The sequence below is a fragment of the Delphinus delphis genome, chromosome 12 (assembly GCF_949987515.2).
Source record: "Delphinus delphis chromosome 12, mDelDel1.2, whole genome shotgun sequence".
Taxonomy (NCBI): Eukaryota; Metazoa; Chordata; class Mammalia; order Artiodactyla; family Delphinidae; genus Delphinus; species Delphinus delphis.
The window spans coordinates 88,719,307-88,743,503 of NC_082694.2; the positions used below are offsets into that span (position 1 = coordinate 88,719,307).

The 24,197-nt window shown below is 43.8% G+C and overlaps 1 protein-coding gene across 7 annotated transcripts in view; it reads left to right on the top strand.

Annotated features, from left to right (window-relative positions):
- The window catches only part of MYT1L (myelin transcription factor 1 like), a 398,116-nt gene that overhangs the window by 186,703 nt on the left and 187,216 nt on the right, over positions 1-24,197 (top strand). The gene's annotated exons all lie outside the window — the stretch shown is intronic.

A 24,197-nucleotide genomic window follows, 5' to 3' on the forward strand; every position in this document is an offset into this window, starting at 1 on the left:
CCTGCTCCTAACCAACCAGGGTTTTGAGTGAGATCCCACTGCTTTAACAATAGAGCACGTATAATGTACTGTGGTGTCCTAAATGGGAGGGGAACCCGAAAGGGAGGGGATATATGTATACGTATGGCTGATCCACTTCGCTGTGCAGTAGCAGCTAACACAACATTGTAAAGCTACTGTACCCCAATAAAAACTAATTTAAAAAAACAATAGTGCAAATAGATCCCAGGAATTGTTCAGAGTTAAACCCTTTAACCTGACTCCTTTACTGTAAATTCCAAATAACAGTACATTTCCTAATTCCCCACGTGCGTGAAGCCAGAGGACTCCTCTCTTTTTGTGAAGTCATTTTTTGTATATTTGGTCTCTGCTGAGGCACTGATAGTATCACCACCCCACTCTTGATCATCCTCGTCATTAAGTAAACGTCTGCTCACGTTTAACAGAAATAACAAAAATACTTCTTTGGACAAATTTATTTTGGGAAAAAAACTAGAAAATATTTCTAGGTGGATTGACTGTATATTGGGATGATAGTTGAAAGGATTCTTTTCTTGTTGTGCGACAGATCAATGAGATAGGCCCTCCGCCACCGCTTTTAATAGGGCACAAACCCCACAGAACTGGTTGTGATTAATAAGTTCAAATGGCTGGTGATGGACTTCAGGTCAGTGCATGCATCACTAGGGATGGTGACCTGTGCTGCAGCTCTAATGATGCAGAAATCCGTCGTACCTCCCCTGACAGCCCTTCTACAGCTCACTGTCGCTTGTCCCATCAGTCAGCCCACTTCTAATCAGACCCCCTCTTAGTGCAGATTGGACACAGGTGGCAGTGCCGCCACCCGACTGCGTCTACTTCCTCCCCATCCGGTACCCGGGATGCTCTCAGATCAGGTGCCAGTTGAATAGGTTGGGCTGACTGCTCCCCAGTGACACCCAGGACACAGCCCGCTGTGAGTTTAGTGTCCTGAACACAGAGCTGTAAATCACGTGACTGAGTGTTTTTTAAAATAGAATTCTTTGCTGTGAATTTGTTTTTCTTGGTTTTATCTGGTGAACTTTCTCAAGAGGACAAAATCTTATGATGTTCAACCACTTTCGCATTGGCTCCTGGACTGATTTTCTGGTGCACTTTTTCCTGCCTTCTAGAGAAATTGGTCATCATCACTTTACCTTGGTGGGTGGGGTGCCCCTGCTGATACAAGCAAGTCTTCTCCACAAAGGGCCTTTTCCCCTCTGGGCTTCCCCTCTCATGCTGCACACGGCTCAGCTCTACCACTGCAATAAGTAACGTTTACTTACAGCTCACCACGTGCCAGCCATTCTGCTGGGTGCGTCTAAGTTCATTATTTCCTGTTTACTCTTCATAACTGTCCTGAAAGTTGGATACTTATACCTGCATGTAGAAATGAGATTGTCTGAGATTCCATCAGAAGGCTCAGAGAGGTCCACCACATTGACCATGACCACAAAGCTGGCACGTGGCCAAGGACAGGTCATGGGGGCAGGGCAGACCTGCTCTTCATACTGCTGTGGTTTCCACATTAACAGGCTCTCACAAGGAGCCCCTGACCCCAGAGGCCTGGTGACCACAGCTCGGGTGGAGCTCTGGGATGGGCAGTGGTGTGGGCACTGCTCCAGAAGGTGCCTGGGTGTCTGTCAAGAACAACCTTTGCTCCTCCAGCGTCTGGACTGGGTTAGAAGGTAGATTATTCTTTTGCCAATTATTTTCTTTCACAATTACATCTCTGTATCCATTGTCTGCTGCCGTGTAACAAATCACAACAATATTTAGTGATTTCAGGGACCTGCCCCTTGATGGTCTCAATGTCTGCGGGTTGAGGACACAGCTGAGCTGGACCCTGTTTCAGGGTCTCCCACAGGCAGTGGGCAAGGTGTCGGTTGGGACTGCAGGTACCTCAAGGCTCACCTGGGGCAGGACCCACACCCCAGCTCCCTCGGGAGGTGCTGGTGAGGGTCAGTCCCTGGCGGGCTAGACTGAGGCCTCAGCTCCATGCTGTGGTTCGCTAAATGCAGCCCTCTGTTCCCAGCCACGTGGTCCCATCAGAGCTCACAGATGACAAGAGTTGAAGAACAGCAGCAGGTGAGACGCTGGTGCCCTGTGGCCTAGCCTGGGAGGGACATCCCATATCCTCTCTTGCTGTGTTCTGCTCTGATAAGCAAGCCCTCTGGGCCCATCACACCAAGAGAAGGGCATCTGTCTCCATGGGAGCACCTGGGATGGAGGGTCACGGCAGGACGAGAACCACCTTTTTCGAGGGCAGGAGTTAGGTCTTCTGTCTCCCTCCGACACAGTGCCCAGCAGAGTGCATGTAGGTGGTCATCACGTCGGCTTCTTTGCTGATCTACACACATCCTCCCTGACACACACGCTCTTGCTTCCCAGGCACCAAGGTTGGGTTTCCCTTTTCTGATCAATCCTGTTCTCCTGGAAAGTGTCCAGGTCCCTTTCCTCCTCCTTGGGGCTGAACTCTGCAACAGTTCAGGATTCTAGATCTCTGGGTAGGTGGCTGACAGCTGCTGGGAATGGGCAGAATGATACCCAGTTTGATGTTAATTCAGCCACTTCAGGCAGCGTCGCTGACGAGGCTCTCTGCCTGGGCTGCCTGTGTCTGTCCCTCCTGGAGAGCGGGGACGCCAGAGGTGTCAGCTCACTGCCTATCCCGCAGCCCACGCCCCCCACACAGGGCATCCTGCAGCCAATCAGACCGCGGGTCAGGAGTCTAACCGGTGGGCAGTGCCCATCTATTAACCGGCTGCTGCCCAGGCAGAGCTGGGAGAGCCCGGCACCCGGGAGCATCATAGCCTTACGGCAGCAGGTGGGGACGGCAGGCACCCGGGAGCATCATAGCCTTACGGCAGCAGGTGGGGACGGCGGGTATTTCTGCAAAGCTGCAGCCCGACTGGCTTAGAGGGTGTTGTGTGAAAACTCAAGGAGATACCGTCCACACTGTCTCTGCAGTGATGATGGGGGCTTCCCAGGGGGGAGGCTCACAGTGCCTGAGCCACCAAGGCCACTGGATTCTCCTAAGGGCTCACTTTCAGGGGCCAGTGTCCCGCAGGCAGCTCAGGGTCAGACCGCCGAGACGTCCTTATGGGAGGGGTGGCAGGGGAGGCTCTCAAGGCTCCAGCAACCGCTTCCTCCCGATGCCCCTTTGCCACAGGCTGGGCTGGGGGTCTTGCGCGAGGACAAACCTGCTCAGGGGGCAGAGCTCTGGAGCGTGTGCTGTTCAGCACGTCTGGGAGCCACTGGCTTTACTGCTAATCATGAAATGACCCTCCTTTTCTACGGGGAAACTCCTGGAGATGCCGCCTGGTTTTCTGAATGGTTGTAAGACCATCTGACCCCAGCATGAACTTGGGCTGCGTGAATGGCATTTTGATAAAATCACGGAGCATTTCTGGAACTCTGTCCCCTCACAAGGGTGACTGTTGGTTGTTAAGTTCCAATAAAGCGTTTCCATGTGATCCTTTTATGATCATTGAATGTTAGAATGTTACACACCACACTGGCGGGGGGGAAGTTGTTCTTTTGCTGTGATTAATTCTAAAATAATTTCTGAGCTATTTCTAAAAAGAAACATTCTCGACTAATGGCAGAATTTCTGCCCCAGTCAGAGTTTCTGATGTGTGGTCTTGCGTTCACAAGAGATGCTGACGACTGACATAGTTACCTGCAGAATCGTTTGCTGAAGTAAAACTTGAAGAAAATGAGTGAATGTACAAAAAAACAACCAGCAGGAAGCGATGGAACCATATATGTTAACTTTATTCAAAATGCATAAGAGCCTCCTCCGCTGGCTGGACCCCCAAGCTGGGGAGCCTGACGTGGGGCTCAGCGCTTTCACTCCTGTGGGAGAACTTCTGTGGTATAATTGTTTGTGGGTCACCCACCCGGTGGGTATGGGAATTGATTTTATCGCGATTGCGGCCCTCCTACCATCTTGTTGTGGCTTCCTTGTCTTTGGATGTAGGGTATCTTTTTTGGTAGGTTCCAGTATTTTTTTTGTCAATCGTTGTTCAGTAGTTAGTTGTGATTTTGGTGTTCTCGTAAGAAGGGGTGAGCTCACGTCCTTCTACTCCACTGTCTTGTTTGGGACGGACATGCACAAACTGCTATTTTTAAAATCGGTAACCAACAAAGACCTACTGTACAGCACAGGGAACTCTACTCAACACTCTGTAATAACCTAAATGGGAAAATAGTTTGAAAAAGAATAGATACATGTATATATATATAACTGAATCACTTTGCTGTACACCTGAAACTAGCACAACATTGTTAATCAACTAGACTCCGACATAAAATAAAAACTGTTTAAAAAAATGACATTAACAAAAAAACACACACATAAGAGCCACTCAGCCCAAAGGTTGAGTCCCATGTTGAGTCCATTGATGGTGACAGCAATGCCACCGAGGTGGCACATTCAGGCCACCTGGGATCAGGCCCAGATTTTTTTGAGGGACAGCTGGCACAGTAGGAGTGCAAGTCAGGACCACTGCCTAATCGGGGAGCATTTTCATGGCCATTGATGAAGTTTAGAAACGAAAATCGAAAATGCCACTGACTGGAGAAAGAGCCCCCTTTATCCCTGCTCTCTCCACAGTGGAAACCCATATTTTTTATGCCTTTATTGAGAATTATTCCACATGTTATAAAATGCACCCATTAAAAGTATATAACTCAGTGATTTTTAGTATGCCCACAGAGCTGTGCAGCTCTCACAGTAATCGAAGGTTAGAACTTTTTCAACACTCCAAAGAGAAGCCCCTTACTCTTAGCCCCACTCCCTTCCCTCTCCCCCCAGCCCTCAGTAACCACTAATGTACTTTCTGTTTCTACAGATTTGCCTCTTTCGGACATTTCGCATAAATGGAATCAAAGAATACGAGGGTTTTTTGTGACTTACTTTTTTCATTCAGCATCGTTTCCAAGGTTCATCCCTGGTCTAACATGTATCAGAACTTCTTTCCTTTTTATGAATGAGTAGGATTCCATCGGCTGCATATATCGCGATTCATGTATGCCATCATTAGTTGAGGAAAATTGGAATTTCCCACACATTTTGGCTATTACAAATGCTTTTTCAATGAACATATATGTACAGGTTTTTGTGGGGGTGTGTTTTCATTTCTCTTGGATAGAAGTGACATTGCTGTCAGATGTTAATTCTACGTTTAGCATTTTTAGAAACTGTCAAGGTTCTGACGAGAGTAGCTACAGTATTGTACATTCTCACCTCCAGTGTATGAGGTTTCCAATTGCTTCACATCCTTGCCACCATTTGTTCAGTTCCTTTTTTTTTCCTTTAAAAAAAAAATATATATAGTAGCCATCCTAATGAGTGTGCAGTATTATCTCACATGGATCTGATTTGCATTTTCTCTCTGATGACAAATTTTGTCCAGCATCTCTTTGTGTGATTATCAGCCGTGTTTCTATCTTCTTCGGAGGAATGTCAATTCAAAGCCTTTGCTCATTTTCAAAATGGCTGTCTTTTTATTTTTGCATAAAAGGATTATTTTATACTCTGGATGCAAGTCCCTTGTCTGAAGGATGATTTGCAAATACTTCTTCCTCTCTTTGTCTTGTTTTTTCACTTCCTTGACGGTGTCCTTTGTCACACAAAGGTGTTTAATTTGGATGTAGTTCAACTTACATTTTTGTTTTGCTTGTGCTTTTGACGTAGTGTTTAAAATACCATTGCCTAACCCAAGGTCATAAAGATTTACTTATAAGTTTTCTCCGAGGAGGTTTAAAGTTTTCACTGTTGCATTTAGACCTGTGACCCATTTTGAGTTCATTTTTACCTATGGTGTGATGTTAGCATCCAACTTTATTCTTTTGTGTGTAGATGTCCAATTGTTCCAGCACCATTCATTGACAAGGCTGTTCTTCCCCATTAAATAGTTTGGGCACCTTTGTCAAAAATAAGTTGACATTTGGGACTTCCCTGGTGATCCAGTGGGTAAGACTCCGTGCTCTCAATGAAGGGGGTCTGGGTTCGATCCCTGGTCTGGGAACTAGATCCCGCATGCATGCTGCAACTAAGAGTCTGCGTGCCGCAACTAAAAGATCCCACGTGCTGCAATGAAAATCCCGTGTGCCTCAACTAAGACCCGGTGCAGCCTAAATAAATAATTTTTTTTAATAAATAAGTAAATTGACCATAAATGTTATGGTTTACTTCTAGCTTCTCAATTCTCTTCCACTGATCTACAGGTCTGTCCTTAAACCAGCATCACACTGTCTCAGTTACTTCGTTAGTGTTTTTGGTAGTAGTTTTTGAAGTTAAGGAATTTGATTCCTCCAACTCTGTTCTTCCTTTTCAAGACTGATTTGTTTATTCTGGATCCTTGCATTTCCATATGAATTTTAGGATCAACTTAATAATTTCATTAAAAAAAAAAACAGCTGGGCTTTTGATAGAGTCTACACGGAATCTGTAGATCAATTTTGGGAGTATTGTGCTCTTCATAATGTTATATCTTCTGATCCATGAACATGGGATGGCTTTCCATTTACTCAGATCTTTAATTTCTTGAAACAGTATTTTGTAGTTTTTAGTGTATATATCTTGCCCTCTTTTGTTAAATTCTGAACATTTTGTATACCCTGCATTGTGTGGCCACTGGATTCTCTGCTATCTTTTTTTTATTACGTTCTTGGAATTTTTTATTTATTTCTTTACTCCTATGTTTATTTTTATGCCTGAATTCCTAGGTGTCAAGCCCGGTCGGTATAAATTACTGGTCAGGCCAAGATTTTCCTAAATGCATGGTGTGGCTATCTTTTGACCTCTGCCGAGGACTCCATGTGAGGAGGCTGCCAGCGACCTCCAGGCCTTTGACTCTGCGGGCAGGGGGAAATTCCACCCTCTAGCCCTCCTGAGTTCTTGTGGCTGGACTAACAAAATTGACACGGGGCAGATTAACAGGAGAAAAAGAAATTCGTGTACAAGGAGGTCTCATAGAAATTGGGACCTGAGAAGTGGCCAAAGCAAACAGCGTTTATACTTCTTATACAAGAAACAATACATTTATGAGGAATTGACAGGACAGAAAGTTACGTTTGGGTGCTAGTTAGGGAAGAATCTAAACGAGTTTGGGCTTCGGGGAGGTAAATTAAAGAGGTGACGAAGTTTGTTTTATACAAGCTTCTGGGCTGAATTCCCCCTCTCTGGTGGTAAGGGTTCCTTCTACCTTCAGATGCACAGGAGAGATTTAGTTCCTGCTGCAGGGAGACAGACAAGAGGGTCAGAGTGTCCCTCTTGTGTTGGCCATTAGGTAAGTTTAATTCAAAATAACCACTATACCCTGTTGGCATTCTTGGTGGGGGGCGGGGCGCGGCCAGCCCTTGGCCTCCTCAGTTCTTGCCCCTGCTGTGTGAAGCCTCAGGGCCACCCAGAGACCAGCGGGTGATGTCTTTCCTTTGTCTAGTCTTTCCCAGATGCGCAGGCAGCATTTTAGGCCCCAGGGCTTTTCCAAAGTTTCCCTGTTACTAACCAGTTCTCGAGGGTTTCTCTCAAATGGCCTTTTTTTTGTTAATTAAAATTTTTTTTTATTGAAGTATAGTTGATTTACAATATTGTGTTAATTACTGCTGTACAGCAAAGTGGTTCAGCGATACATGCATACACTTTCTTTTCTTACATATATCCTTTTCCATTACGGTTTACCAGACGGCCTTTTAAACTCCAAGCCGGGTTACTCTTTTCCGGTCTGGATCACAGCCTCGGGCAGCTGAGCTCTTCCCAGCATTTGCCATTGTTTTGGTGACACCCTGAAGGAAGGCCTTCCCCACTACTGCCAGGTAGGAATAGAGCTTCCTCAGGGAAGAGCAAATCCAGACAAAATACTGACTGTGCCCTGAGGCGGTGCTTTTCAACGACCCCCAAACCAATCAACTCTCTATCTTCATTCTTGCCTGCATTTGGCTACTGTGCCAATGAGCTGGGAGGAGGGGTGGGAACAGACCCGGGTTAAAATGTCACTGACTTTCACGATCTTACCAAAATTCAGTGGTTTCTCTTGGTTGGACAATCTTCGGTTTATTCCATGGCTTTGGTTAATTACCCCAGTTCTGAATGATCGATTTTATTTTCTTGCCAACCCATAGGTTTTTAATTCTCCAGGTTTTCGTGATTTTCATCAGTGTAATTTGTCATATAGTTCTAGCTGCCATTTGAATCATATGTGATTAAATAATACAACAGAGGTCCCAAGCAAAGCTTTGCTTCTTCTGCCATGGATCTTACAGTTTGAATCTCAGGACTCCGTACCTGAGGATACCTTGGCCTTGTCTTTCTCTCCCATTGTGATAGGCTTCAGTCTTTCCTACCAGATGGAACGTTCCTCAAGAACTGGTTCCCATATTACACTTTCCTCCCACTTCTACAGCTTTGGCTGGAGATTCTTAACCTGAGAGAAGAGTGGCCCCCAGGTGACTGTGACTTTACTGGAACCAGCGGCAAACACTGAGTGTCTGGCATGTGGATACTATATTCCCACCATCAAGAAACACTAGAGTTTCATCAAAGTCGGAAGGATGACTGACCCCCAAAAAGCTTAAAATCCTCCAATAGAACTTCTGCATTAGAAACGTATTTTTCCTTTCCTTGTATTTCTGATTCACCAGAGTGGCCAATAACTTTTTCATCTTAAAGACAGTACTCCCTCCCCTGGTACCTACTTCCTCTGTTCCTTCCATTCCCTCCTGCACAGTAATACATGTTTCTACCATAAAACACACCTGTGCAGGACAGGGGTTATGCACGTGGCCTCCAGGGCCCAACTGTCCAGGTTTGAAACCAAGCTCCGCCACTTACAGCCCATGTGGTCCTGGACATGTTTCTTAACCTCACAGTGCTTTCATTTATTCATCTGTAAGTTTGGGAGACCTCAATGGCACTGTTGTAAAGATTAAATGAGATCGTGCCTGTCACAAAACGGACTCTCAGTAAACGTTATCTCTGATTGTTATGCCACTTTGCAGTTCAGGTTTCCAAATGCCCCTCACGGCCTCCTGCACAAGATGGAAATTAATCAGGCTGATTCCTGATTTCTTCATTAACTGAATGTGGCTTTTCCATCTGAACAACTTTTTCTAGTATTTTTATGGACTCCAGTTCAGCTGTTTCATCTCGTGGTCTTTTAGGCTCACATCCGTCTCTGTCCCTTTTTTGTTTGTTGTTTTTGTTGTTTTATTCTTTTTAAAAAATTTTTATTGGCGTGTGGTCGATTTACAATGTTGTGTTAGTCTCTGCTGTACAGCAAAGTGAATCAGTTATACATATACATATGGCCACTCTTTTTTAGATTCCTTTCCCATATAGCCCATTACAGAGTATTGAGCAGAGTTCCTTGTGCTATACAGCTGGTCCTTATTAGTTACCTATTTTATATATAGTAGTGTGTATATGTCAATCCCAATCTCCCAATGTATCCCTAACCTCTCTTACCCCCTTGTAATCATAATTTCTATATCTGTGACTCTCTATCTTTGTTTAACATATTCCTTTTAACTGGATTGAGAGAAAATTTCTCTTTTACTTCTAACCATATTCCAACTAACCTATGGGTTTCTCCAAGCCTTAACTGAAATCTTCATTTGCGGGTTGATATTTCTTTCTCTGGATTTATCTATAACACAGACTTTACCATTCATTTTGTAAAGCAATTATTTAATGAAGATGTGAGCACATCCCATGTATGTTGCAATAAACTCAAACTCACAGCGGCCGTGACATTTAGGGCAGCTAATAGGAGACTTTAGTGAGTATTTATCATTTCTATTGACCGAGACTGAATAGGCCAATTCAAAGAAAAGAATATAACTTTTGTGTGCAGCAAAAAATAAAATAGTTGGCATGCTTTTTAAATAAATGGAGTAAGAGCAAGGATTGTTAACTGGCCCAGGTGATAGAAGTAGGAGAGATTCCTGTCATGGTTCACAGAAGTTTTCCAATCACCCACAAGATAAGTGAAATCATTTTAAAATTGGCTTATTCTACTTCTATTTCTTTTGCCCTTCAGCTTTGCAAACAGAGTATAATTTAATCCACATTCACTGAGTGATTTCTTTTCATTAAGCCTGTGCCTTGCTTGGAGCATGTGAAGCTACCATATAGTCAGGACCTTAAGACCCCTGTGGGTGAGACAAGTAATTTCAGTGGAAGTTGTGCAGATGGCAAATCACGAGGACAGAGCTGCAGGAGAGCAGAAAGCAGCCCTGCCCCCAGCCCCCGAGGAACAGGGAGAGCATGAAGGAAGGCTGTCCTGGAAATGGAGGTGACACCTCAGCTACACCCTGGAGGATGAGTCAGGGTGAAAGAAGGGACATTCCAGCAGAAGAAAAACGTAAGCTTGGCAAAGATGCTTAACCACACAGCGTGTGCGGGCGAGAGTCACTGAGATGTGTTGTCCAGAGCAGAGGGGACTGGAGGGCAAGGCTGAGAAGGGGCTTCTGGTCCTGTATGGAGAGGCCGGGCAGTGAGCCAAGGAGCGTGGACTGATTGATTTCTATAAACCCACTGAGGGAGTTTAAAAGAGGACAAAGCCGATAGTAACTGTGGTGCTCTGTGGAGGAGAGCATTGAGAAGGGGGACACACAAGGTAGGTGAGCAGTGCAGTGGCCTTTGCTCCTCTAGTTGAGAGAAAGTGAGGCCCTGGACTCAGGCAGGAGTAATGGGACCAGAGAAGATGGGCTGGTTGGAGAACATCAATTAGACCAAGAGTGTGAAGGAGAAGAAAGATCCGTCATGTCTCAGGTTGGTGGGGAGGTTGGTCCTTTGCAGAACTGACGGCAGGAAGAGGATCCTCCGTGGGGAGGGTGGTAGGGTCGTGATTAGCTCAGCTTGGAACATGGTGGACCTGAGGACCCCGGGAAACATCCAGGTAGGTCATTTCAGATATTTGGATCCAGAAATATGAAATTCACTGAAGTGTTCAGGACACACTTGAGAATTATCAGTGCTTAGTTGGCAGCAAAACTCTGAGAGGTGATGCCAATGCCAAGGGAAGATGAGAAGAGTTGACCGAAGCAACAGACCTGGGGGAACAGTGCTTCCAAGGGGCCGTGGAGGACGTAGAGGGGGATCACCAAGGGGAGATGAGAAGAGTTGACCAAGGCAACAGACCTGGGAGAACAATGCTTCCAAGGGGCCGTGGAGGACATGGAAGGGGGCTGGCCAAAGGCTACCATGGGAGCCAGCATAGGGCGGATTTCACAGAATGTGTCCTTTGGGTAATTGTGCAAACCTTCCAAGGGAAGCTTGACACAAACTCTTTTTAAGGCGTGTAGTAACCGACGATGTGACAGGGAACCAGGTTGTTAAAACCTGTGTTTTCAACTCTGTACATCCATCTTCTGACTGCACGTCTCCATCTGGAAGTCCCAGATTTACGTCAAAACCAAACAAAACTGAACTCATCTTCCTCTCCTAACCTGCGGCTCTCCAGTGCTTCTGGCCCCTGTGAATCTCCATCCTCACTGCCCGTGCGCAGTGCCCTCAAGGTCCTGGGCCTGGACCCCATGCCTGGGTTGTTGCCATGGCCTCTGAACGAGTCTGCCTTCTTCCAGACCCACCTCCCAATCAATTCTTCACATGTCAGCCAAAGGGAACTTCAGACAATGCGAAGTCTATGATCTACATACTTGAAAATCTTTCACGGTCAGTCTGCTTTGCATTAGGACAAAGACCCAGCACCTTCCCCACCCTCTTTTTCAGCTTATTCCAACTTACCCCATAGGTCTCAATATGGGAAGCCTTCCCTCCCCTCCAAAACTGAGAAGTCTGTCTTTCCAGGTTGAGCCCATAGCAGCCTGTGGTCCCAATACTGCAGCAGTATTTGTGATATTGTGTGCTAACGACACTTTTGTTTGTCAGTGTCACCCAGTAGACAGTGAACTCATTGAGGACAGGGTCAGTCCTTTGCTTCTGTGTTTTTCCCCAGGGCCTGGCTTGTAATACAGCACATGAGCATTGGGTGAATACTTGATTGAAGTCATGAATCAATGATGATTAAACATTATCCTAATCTAATTATGAGTGGAGCTCTCACAGTGGTTTTATTAACCATTGGCTCCTATGACTATATGCATTTTAAAGTAGTAGGACGACATTTCTTTTAAAACCTTTCAGAAATTCAGATTGGCTTTCCCCCAATTAGCCAGGATTTGTGAGGTTTTACTAAATATTAACATTTTTATTTCCATGGCATAAATCAGAAAGCCACCAGAGGATCGGGATTTATCTGTGTGTTTCATTCTAAAGTACCACTTTTTATTTTTTCAAACTTTAGCCCGTATCTTCTTTTTGCACTGGTATTATTATTAACACCACTACTAGTATTAATCCTTCCTACGTTGTATTAGTATCATTTCATACTTTCTGAAGTGTTTTGATAATTTTTGTCTCATTTTGATCTTCCAAATAATTCATTAGGACTGCAGATAAAGTATAATTATAGACATTACCACACACAGATATCCAAATAGGTGTTAAATGACTTTTCCAAGGACACCCAAATAAATAATCGTGTAGATGAAACCAATGTATCTAGTGCTCATTCCATTCGTGTGGCTTCTAAGTCACTGTGCTCCCCTCAGGAATGTCTGTACTTTATAAATAACTTGTCACACATGGAAATAATCTTGTCTGCTCTGACTCATTGTTTTGTCAAGTACTTTATTAGGTGGCATTCCTGTTTTATCCAAACACCTGGGTTCCTTTTAACCAAATAATTTTGAAGATGAGAATATAATTTTCATGTGAGATTATTTTCATGTTGGTGGTGTTACAGGAAATACTGTTGTCTTTCAGACACGTACTTTAAGGTAAATTGTTCAGGAACATGTTTACGTACAGAGCAAGTACTGCCTTACATTTATATTTGTTGAAGACACAATGCACGCCCTTCAGAATTTTAGTGGATTTGAAGATCCACTGCTTCTTCCCTTCCGGTGAACTCTTTCCTGGAACGCTTCCCATCACTGCACTGGGAGGTGATGGGAGCGACAGCAGCACGGTACCAGGGTCCCATCCTGCTGTGCTATCCTGCTCTGTGACTCCGGCCCAGTTCCAGTCTTTATTTGCTCATCTGTGCAGTGTGTTGCTTTCGTAGATGAGCTTTCAGACTTTTTAGCCATGGGTCTCTTCTTTCTAACACAAGAAGGTATACTGATATACAGATATTTATAAATTATGATAAATATGTATGATAGACATGTTTATATGTATATAGTATGATATGTGGGGTTCCTGTGGTCGGGCTTAGGCATCGCCACTGGATCCCCACTCGCCACCCTACCCCTTCCAAACCATGGGGGCATCAGAGATCACAGGGTAAAATTCACCGGACTAGGTGACTTCTCAGATGTTTTCAACCGTTAGCCTTCTCTGAAGCTATTCTCTTGATATGAAATTAAACCTCTAAGAAGTTGGTGGTCGTCATCTCTCCAACACCTCGCATCGTCAGACTTTTAAAAAATTGCTGTCAAGTGGTGGTAAAATAGTATCTCATCTTTGCATATCTTTGATAAATAATTGTTAACAACCTCTTCATGTATTTATGATGGATGTGTTTCCTCTTTGGCAAAATGCTTGTTAATGCTTCCTGCCCAGTCTCTCATCATACTGAGTATGCTTTTCTTATTTATTTTTATGTCTCTATATATTCTTTATGCAAATCAAGAATATGTCTTCCCCTAGTTTATAATTTGACTTTCTCCTTTTTTAAGGTGTCTTTTGATAACAAGTTCTTAATTTAATATTGTCAAATTCATCCATCTTTTCTTTTATTGTCAATGATTTTGGTGTCTTACTTTTTTTCTTACTCTGAGACCTAAGAATATATTCATCTATATTTTTAAGTAGAGTTTCGAGGTTTTGTTTTTAATATTTAACTCCTCAATCCACCATGAGTTTACTTTGTAGAAGATGTAAGAATCCAACTTTATCTTTTACCATCAGATAACCATTTTTTTCTATTCCGTTCATAGGAGTGTGTCTCCTTTTTTCCTCTTTTGACAAGGCTTCTCCATCCCAAATTTCCACCACGTAACAGGCACCGGCCTGTTCACAGATTTCGTCCTAGTTCATAGGTAATTTGCTAACACTCATCAATGCCATCCAGGCTTAATTATTACACCTTCAGAACAAGTCCTGATGTCTGGTTAGTAATCTGTCCCTCTCTGATTTCTTCTTCACAGGTGTTTTACCCATTACTGTTCCATATAAAAATATCAAGTTTCTTACACAACTCATTTGGTATTTTGGTTGAAATTACGTGACCCATGAATTTGAGGAGAACGGATGTCATCACAATATGTGGTTTGTCTCTCCATTGATTTACATCTTCTTTAGCATCTCTTAATAAAGCTTTATCATTCTCCCTGGACAGGTGTTGCACATCTTTCGTTAAATTTATCAGTTACTTTATGTTCTCTCTTACTAACATAACTGTTTTCTTGAATGATACTCCTGTAAGTTACACAGTACGTATGCAGCCACCTAACTACACCCTGGTCCATGTCTGTCAGTCCTTCTGAGGACGGTGGCAGTGGAAGCGAGATCAGGCCTCCGGTGGTCCCCCTCTACTCATCCTCCCACACTTGGGAGGGCCGCCCTGCCCCCACCCCAGACAAAACCACCACACACAAGCCACTTCTGAACAGCACCCCACCCTACTGTCTTCACGTGTGGGTGTTGTTCCTACAGTGCCTTTTGGAATTGCTCTTGCTGTAGGCTCAGTGGTCTTCCCAGTTCAGCGCTTTGCTAAAAATGAGAACAGAACATTAGTTAACTTCGCAGTAAATGTAGAGAAGGTGTATGGACAATAGCATCTTCGACAATGAAGAAAGAGATCTACAGAGGGCAAGGGATGTGCCTGTCACCACACAGCGGGTCAGGGTCAGGGCCTTCTTCAGAGTCTGTTCTGTAGGACGGGATTCCAACAGCCCTGCCCCAGGGCTTGCATGAATTAATATTTATAAATTACTGAGAAAATACCTGGGACTTAGTACGTGCTCTGGGAGCTTTTCTGTTATCATTATCGTCCTATTACTCTATACTAAATCTGACCACATATATCCAGTTTAATGAGATAAATAGGATATGGATCTAACCTTAGTGCAAGGTATAATTTTGGTGTTACATGAAAAGTTTAAAAAGGGTTTTGGTTTTTAAAAACTGTAGATTACATTTTGGGGAATTGAAAGAAGGTCTGTGGGAGAAAGTGACAATTGAGCTGGGCCTAATTAAGTGAGTAGAATTTAAACTAGTGGATTTAATGGAAAGTAGATGAATTTACGGGAGAGGGCTGGTCTGGAAAATAACATGAAGCAAGAAGCCAGGAAAACATACATTTTTGCAAAGAGTGAAGCATTCCTTCAATGCATCAGAATATGAGTTTTCTTGCTGTTCTTTTGTGCCTAGTATCTTCTTTCTGTTATAACTTCCAGCTAAGGTTCTAAATTGTGTGTGTGTGTGTATGTGTGTGTGTGTGTATGTGTAAAAGAGTTTGATAAACCTTAGCAAATTATTAAGGTCTAAAAGAAGCAGCATTTTTATAAGTTCATTAAAAAACAGTGTCAACTGATCCAATTACGTAAGTAAATACAGGATCACATCGGCATAGAACGCAGCAGATAATTATTAGGGAGGAAACAAGACGCCTGCTGCTAAGCCAGGGTGGACCTTTCTCTTCCTTTACGGACAAGTGCAGAGAATCGCACAACGTTACGGAGGTCGGTAAATTCAAGCTGGGGGAGGGGGAGTAAAACCGAGGCCACCTGGATGCATAGTTCGAAATGTCAAGACAGTTTGAGGCAAGTTATCAATGCTATAAAACGGCAGTTGCTTTAGGAAGGGCTGCCTCTTTGAAAGGATTGATCCAGGCAGAGGGGAAGTGAAGTAAGTCAGACAGAGAAAGACAAACACTGTATGATCTCACTTGTATGTGAAATGTAAAAAATACAACAAACTAGTGACTACAACAAAAAAGGAGCAGACACACAGATATGGAGAGCAAATTACTAGTTACCAGTGGGGAAAGGCAATCTAGGGGAGGGGGAGTGGGAGATATGAACTATGGGGTGTAAGACAGGCTCAGGGATGTATTTACAACACGGGGAATATAGCCAATATTTTGTAATAACTGAAAATGTGGTGTAACCTTTAAAAAGTGTCTAATTTTTTTTAAAAAATTTAAGGACTTATACACATAAATTACTTAATTAATCAAATGTTTGCCTAAAAAGATACACTTAGGAAGGTGGGAGATATGATTAGACTGTTAAGGTTTAATAATGATATACATTTTAACTTTGAATATATTTGTGACTTTGTACATATGTAACTCTGAATTCTGAACACCATAAGAGGTTTTTGTTAACCTTTTATTTGAACCTTGTAACTATCTGTAATTTGATGAGTTTTTAGAAGTTTATCCATTTCATAATTTTTATTTTATTACAGCCAATGGTCACATATTTTATATGTGAATCTCAGCAAGGCCGATGGGGTGAGTCGTTGAGGGAAGCCTGTGCTTTCCCTGAACCCCAACATTGAGCAAGGTGGGGGCACCTGGGCAGCACCCCTAAACGCTGGTAAAGTCGAGGAGGCAGTAAGAATGCCCGGGGTGGACCTCAGTAGGAATCCTCAAGAGGTTGAAGGCAGTGGGGTGAAACCCTCCAACATCGAGGGAGGATTACTCCGATCTAGATTTTTTCACTCAGATAACATTATGGAAATAGGAAAAAAGAAAGAAGACCTCCCAAGCATCTTTCTTTGGGAAGCAATGGAGGGGAACACAAAATTGTGGCTAGGAGTTTGGGCTCAGGAATCCAATAAGCAATTATACTGTTAACAGGTGAAGAGAGGAATGTGCTGGGCACTGACATCTAAGGCACCACAGAGAAGAACCCAGGACAGAAGAGTGAGGGGCCACGAGAGACACAAGGCTCGCACTTTATTTACCAGTTGTCTATTTTACAGAGGCGTAATTTTTGCCAAATTATTTTTTGTTGCATTGCGTTCTAAAGATACAAATGTAAGTAAAGCATGGTTTACCCATGAGAAAGCCTCCTGTTTACTCCTGTAAGAATCATACCCCCAAGGGGAGGGTCACAGAAGAGAAAGAAGAGGCTGTAACATCAAAAGGCAGAATTTGTGTCAAAGGGAAGAAAGATGGGATTGGAAAAATGTGGTATGTGGTGAAAAAGAGAAGTAATCGAGTGGAAATCATTGTGGGCTAATCACCCAGGAAACAGACAATTGAGACAAAAATGAGAAAATTCATTTTCCTCATTGGTTTTAGGCATAAATGTTAGTATTCAACACACAAATCTTATTTAGAGTCAAGTCAAAATAAAGATGGGGTTTTAGATGACTATTCTTTAGGAGGAAAAAGTTTTTAAAGAAACGTACTGTGTTGTCTCTGTACTTTTCTTGGAATGCAGTTTTTCTGTAAAAGAGATGAACAGATGTTAGACTTTGGGTGTTCAGTTAAAGATGGCAGATCCAAGCACATTAGCTTCTTCTCTCTCCTGAAATCCCACTAAAATGACAGAAGAGTCATGTTTATCAAAAAAAAAAAAAAAAGAAGAAGAAGAAGAACAGAGAGGGGATAATGGCGGCCCCATTTAGAGCTGGAGAGCAGAGATAGGAAGAAGTGATGTAGCAGAGCCCAAGGAGGCAGATGGGCTCAGAACCACTCTCAGGACCCTCGGTCCCTCCAGGATTGGCAGACTCAGGCCCCATGGGAGGCAAGGTGAAGCTGGACTAGAAACTGGCAGATTGGTTGAAAGGTTAAAAGCCAAGTAGACAGCAGGGATAATTTCTTTTCAGCAGAAAACTCCAGGTTTACTCTTTGATGGAATAAATCAGAGAGTCTCTTTGGGGAGATGATAGAAACAGCTGAGGGCTGGTTGCTACGCAGAAAGCTGGAGCTAAAGGAAGTTCAGATATTGAGACTGAGCCCCTCAAGGTCCCTCCTCTAACCTGTACAGCACTTACTGTGTATCAGACACAATCCCGATGACATTACACTTTTAAAAAATAGTTTTATAAACTCCTCAGTGGTAACCACTTTACAAATGAGGAAACTGATACAGAGAAAAGATTCGGTAACCTACCAAGAGCACACAGGTAATAAATGGAAGGGTTGGAATCGAAGCACATGCCGTCTGGTTGCAGAGTCCGACTCTCACCCACTACACACAACTGATGGGCCCCGGGAAGAGCCTGTCAAACATCCTACACAGAAGCCCGAGATCCAGATGCATCGTCCATACGAGCAGGGCCTCTAGGAGAATTTCTGATGCTGCCCCGGGAAGTCTGAGCAACAGACAAGGACCCCGGATGCCTGAGAAAATCCCGTAATATGACAGAGACCAGAACAAGCCAACAAACAGAACAGAAGAGGGATCGAAGCAAATTGGAGGAAATAGAAAGTATGCAAGAGGAAAAAAGAAACTCCCATTAACTTTCTCAGATTATGGGAGACAACTATTGCATTTACTAAATGAGAACAAAATATTTCCTAATTGGAAGAGGGAGAAGGTGATTCAAATAAACAAGAGCGCTCACTTTGAAAGTAAAAATGTGAGTGTTGAAATTTACATTTTAAGAAGTTTCACTAGAAGGGTGAGAAGGTAAAATGAGGCAACGTGATTAGAACAAAAGGACACAGATGCATGGATAAAGATGTGGTACATATACGTGATGGAATATTACTCAGCCATAAAAAGGAGTGAAGTTGGGTCATCTGTAGAGATGTGGGTGGACCTAGAGACTGTCAGACAGAGTGAAGTAAGTCAGAAAGAGAAAAACAAATATCGTATATTAATGCATATATGTGGAACCTAGAAAAATGGTACAGATGAACTGGTTTGCAGGGCAGAAATAGAGACACAGATGTAGGGAACAAACGTATGGACACCAAGGGGGGGAAGTGGCAGGGGGTGGTAGTGGGATGAATTGGGAGACTGGGATTGACATACATACACTAACATGTATTAAATGGATAACTAATAAGAACCTGCTCTATAAAAAAATAAATAAAATAAAATTCAAAAAAAAAAAGAACAAAAGGACAAAGAGATGGAAACCAAGAGAGAGAGAGACTCAGAGGTTGTCCTGTATGAGCTGTAGCAGTTCCGGAAAGAGAAGAAGGGAAGAGAAGATCCCTGGGTGCTCTGCAGGGCGCCCACCATGATCAGGCAAACAGATCCACACACCCACCCATTACGGGAACATCACAGCACACGTGGAACAAGGGACAGTCCTAATAATTCTGGGAATGCGCAGCTAGTGGAAAGGATTCTACAAAGAACCTTCAAGAGGTAGAAGATAACGGAATGAAACCTTCCAACATCTGAGGAAGAATTATTCCGATCTAGATTCTTGTACTCAAATATTATGGAAATAGTAAAAAATAAAAAAGATCTCCCAAGAACCTCCTTTCTTTGGGAAGCAATGGGTGATGATCCATCCAAGAAGGAGGAAGGCAGGGGTTGCAGTAAACAGGAGATGGAGGAGTGGACTGGCTGGGCTGGAGGAGAAGGGACCATCCAGCCCTTCAGGCGGCCTGACGTAAAACGGCCGGATGGGAGCGCACGGACAGCTCCCTGAGATGTCATCCACGGCCCCAAATGGACACCCAGTGCTTGCTTGCAGTGAAAGGAGGCTACTTAATTGGGAGACTTTGAGGATAAACTCTTGGGAAGCACACAGGACGGATACAAGTGCACGAGCACAGCTGCTGACTGCGGGTGAGGGATGTGGTAAAGCCTACGCTCCGCCGTCCACAGCGTTTTCATAGTCATGACAACGTGACGTTGTTAATGGTCTGACGTAGTGTCCCCCGTGACTGCATTGGGACAGAAGTGTCTGAGACAAGACGGCAGGTGTGTGTGTTGGAAAGCGTCTTCTTCTCCAAGCTGGGAAGTTGACAGATGAACGCTTCTGGGTGGGAAATAGTGCCCTAGAGGAGGGAGAGCTTTTGTTAGGGATGTGGATGGAGGTCAATGTCAAAAGAAAGGGTGAAAGAGTTGAAAACCCTGCCCTCTGGGGAGCTGGGAGTAGAATGCGCGTGGTATTTGGGGGAACAGTTTTCCATAACAAGCCATGGACAGCTACCTGACCCCTTAACTACGTATGTGCATAACTTTGGTGAGAACACATAATACATTTTTTGATATGTCATCTTACATGCTGTTGTTCGTCATGATGGCTGGGAATTGCAGTCTTCGGAGCACAGACGGTCTGGAGTGGAGGCTGGAGGCTCTCAGCTCCTGGAATCGGAAGAGCAGTTCCCGGAACCCGGGACTCAGCTGCGCTGGGCGAGGGGGTGGCCTGTTTCTCCCAGGAGGAGGGCGCAGGTCAGTCCTCCAGCCACTCCTCCCCGCACTTCTCTGGTGACAGCACATTTGGTGACTGACAAACACTCACCCCTTGATAACAGCGTGTTCCCTCAATAGCTGCTGGATTCCCGGGGGTTTCAACGCTGTTGAGCGAGCGCGGTCCGTGTTCACAAAGACACTAAACACAGCTGTTTCATTGTCTATATTTAAAACCCGTCAAATAAAGATACTCTTGGCTCCCAGCAGAACGGTTCTGTGGGGCTCCAAACGGGCCCTGGGTTGCTGGAGATCCTGGCGGTTCCTGGATGCCCCCGGGTGTGCCCAGGGCCACCTCTCAGCTGTCCCTCCTCAGCCACGTGGCTTGTGGGGCCTGGGTGCACTGCTGATGTTTCTTTAATGTGCAGCCACGTCCTATGTAAGCCATAGATCCACAATGAGCCGTTAGTAAAGCAAGAAGCAGAAGGAGTTCTAATAATAACATACAAATTAGCAAGGAGCAAACCTACCTCAAAATGGTCTACACCAGCTCCGAAAGTTATGTTCATAGATCAGATTTCTCATATTGCCAGTCACAATTTCTCTGATACTTGTTTAAAAATGGTAAATGGAAAAACATAAAGATAACCCCATTTATACTATGTTATATTTGGAGAAGTACTTACAAATATCAGCCTAGAATATTCTCTCCTGCCTCACTATTTGGAAACAAATTTTAAAAAGAACAAAAGGAAGATGGAAGGAAGGGAGGGAAGAAACAAAGAAATCTGGTTTCCCTTTAGCCCCAAATGCAAACATCTCAAACAGGAGGTCATTTATGTCTATTTTCCATGACAAGATAAATTACTAAATTTCAATCTATCTCTTAATACATAATCAGTCTAAAAACCAAATATGATGTAATCAATCATTCTTGAATCGGGGACAAAAAATGCTTTTTATTCACTACATAACGAATCTAAACATTAAGCAATACACACTCTTGTTAAATGGGGAAATTCAAAATTGGCCTTATATCATGAATATTAATAAAGGTAAAGTTAAAATGAATTTTATAATGCAGCCATTTAAAATGCACTGATCTAAAACTGAGTTTTTACTTAAAACCACTTCTTTACTACATGCTACTACATACTATGTTAAAATGAAGAAACGAGTTGGGTTCCTGAGAAGGGACCCCAACAGCCCCAAACTGAGACCCGGTGTGGGCATTCCCCAAGCAGTCCCTCATCCCACCCGGTGTGGGCATTCCCCAAGCAGTCCCTCATCCCCAACTCCCCATGTGCCGAGTGCTGGTCGACACCACAAGATGCTGGGCAGAGGTGTGTTTGATGGTTTCGCTCATCGTCGGCTCAGTTATTCAGTCTGGCAGAATCTGCTCAGCAACTGTTCGTGTCTCCATGGTTGCGTCGTGGGCTACGAGCCACAACTACTGAGCCTGAGCTCTAGAGCCTGTGAACCACAACTCCTGAGCCCACAAGCTACAACTATGGAGCCCGCAAGTCACAGCTACTGAACTCGTGTGCCACAACTACTGAAGCCTGTGGACCTAGAACCTGTGCTCCTCAACAAGAGAAGCCACCACAATGAGAAGCCCACGCACCGCAACGAAGAGTAGCCCCCGCTCGCCGCAACTAGAGAAAGCCCGCGCGCAGCAACAGAGACCCAGTGCAGCCAAAAAAAAGAGTCAACATCATCAACACACAGAGCTACAAAGTTTTTTGTGTGTGATGAGAACTTTAAGATCTACTCGCTTAGCGACTTTCACATATACGACACAATTGTACACAGATGTGATGCTGTACGTTACATTCCCAGGACTTATTGATTTTACAAATAGACGTTTGTGCTTTTGACCCCATTCACTGATCTGGCCTAGCCCCACCCACACCCCGCTCCCCTGCCTCTGGAAACGACCAGTCTGTTCTCTGCATTATAGAATATTCTCAAAACTATAGAAATGGAAGGCAGATTCGAGGTTGCGGGAAGGGAAGTGGGTGAGCTTAGAAGAGGGTGGCCACACTTGTGGTGACGGCGTTCTGTGCCTTGGCTGTGCGGGTGTACAGTGGACACACACAAGTGATCAATTCACATACAATTAAACACAAACATGCACGGGAGCACAAGTAAAGCAAGATCAGTGGAGTGAATGGGTGTTGATATCCCAGTTGTGACGATATCTTAGAGTCTGGGGAGATGATATTACCAGGGGCAGTGGGTCAAGGGCACATGGGATCTCTGTATCATTTCTTCCAGCTGCACGTGATCTGCAATTATCTCAAAACAAATAGTTTAAAACCAAGTAAAACATGTACGATAATTTCACATAATGGCCAATGCTATAAAGAAAGCCCCATGATCCTCACTCGAGTGATGGTGGGTGAGAGGAAGGTGCAGTAAAGCTGTACCCGAGGACACAGTGGGGCTGAACATCCGAAGCCACCCCCGCCTGCTAGTGTTATTTGCGTCATTTGTGTTTTGCAACTAAGCTACCTGCTAAACACTTCATATGAGAGCTCATCTTGGAAATCCCATTACAAACGATCACAAGCAGCATATGTGACAGAGAACTGTAGACAGCCAGAGCCACAGGAGCATAACGCTTCCTCTTGTACCTGAGTAATTGAGAAAAGGTGATGTCTTATAAGACCACGTCACTAAGGGACTCAGTCATTAGTAGACGGTTCTGTGGAGTCTTACATAATGCGAGGTGTTTTGTTCAAAGAATCATCAGCTCAGTTTTTCATTCATTTTTTTAAATTCTGCCTTAAAGAAGAAATTTCTATTTTACATCTCAGTTGTCTTAAATCAAAATATATATACATTTACTAAGAAGCATCAACTGTCTTTCAAGGGCATTTAACCTGTAATCCATCCGTTTTTAATCTACATCTGACAAATGACTCCGGGGTGAAAATACCTCTTGGAGAAGAGGTGGTGTCTCCTGCTGCCAGTCACCATAAGTTCCCTTCTTCCAAAAGTGGGGCAGAGTGTCTTGTATTTGTGGGTGAGCCCCAGCTCCCCGTGAGCTCAAGGGGACAAGGAAAGGATCAAGGTCACTGTCGCAAGGAACCAGACACAGCAATATTTGGAGGAAGCTCCATGAAGGCTGAGAGGAGGGCATTGTCCATGTGGGGAATGAGAAAGACATTTTCAACTCCCTGACTTATCCGTGAACGTGGGCATGGAGAACAAAGGATGTGTCAAATACAACTTTGTCCACAAAATTCGATGTTATAGACCCTAATGACTTTAATGAAAAGCCTGTCATTTGCCCCTCGCGGGTGAGCCCGGTGGTCTTTGTCTTTGCTGTCTTCCCAGAACCCCACGGAGCCCCCAGAATGATGGGAATCCATGTGATGAATGTACAACACATTATGAAATGCTTAAAACGATAGAGGTGAATTTCTAGGATTACCAGAAAAGTAAAACATGTAAATTAATATAACAATATTTCACTAAAATGTGATTTTTTAACAGTGTTGGCACTATATCAGATAGAGTGGCTTTGATCATTAATATCCAATCCTTTTCATATATTTTCTAATCGCTTAATTGTTTTGCTTTGTGTTGGTTTGTTTATAAGATTTATTTAAATTTGTCTACTTGATGTTCTTCATATGATGAGAATTAAGATGCTTTTTCATAAAACCTCTGCACTGAATACCATTCAAACCATTCTTAGCCAATTTAGTAACATCTCAGAACATCTTCAGAATAACTGTGCCCACTAAGTACATATTCACCATAGAAGATTATGCACAAAGGCCATTTTAAACACTGCATTTTGTTGTTGCTTTATAGTTGTA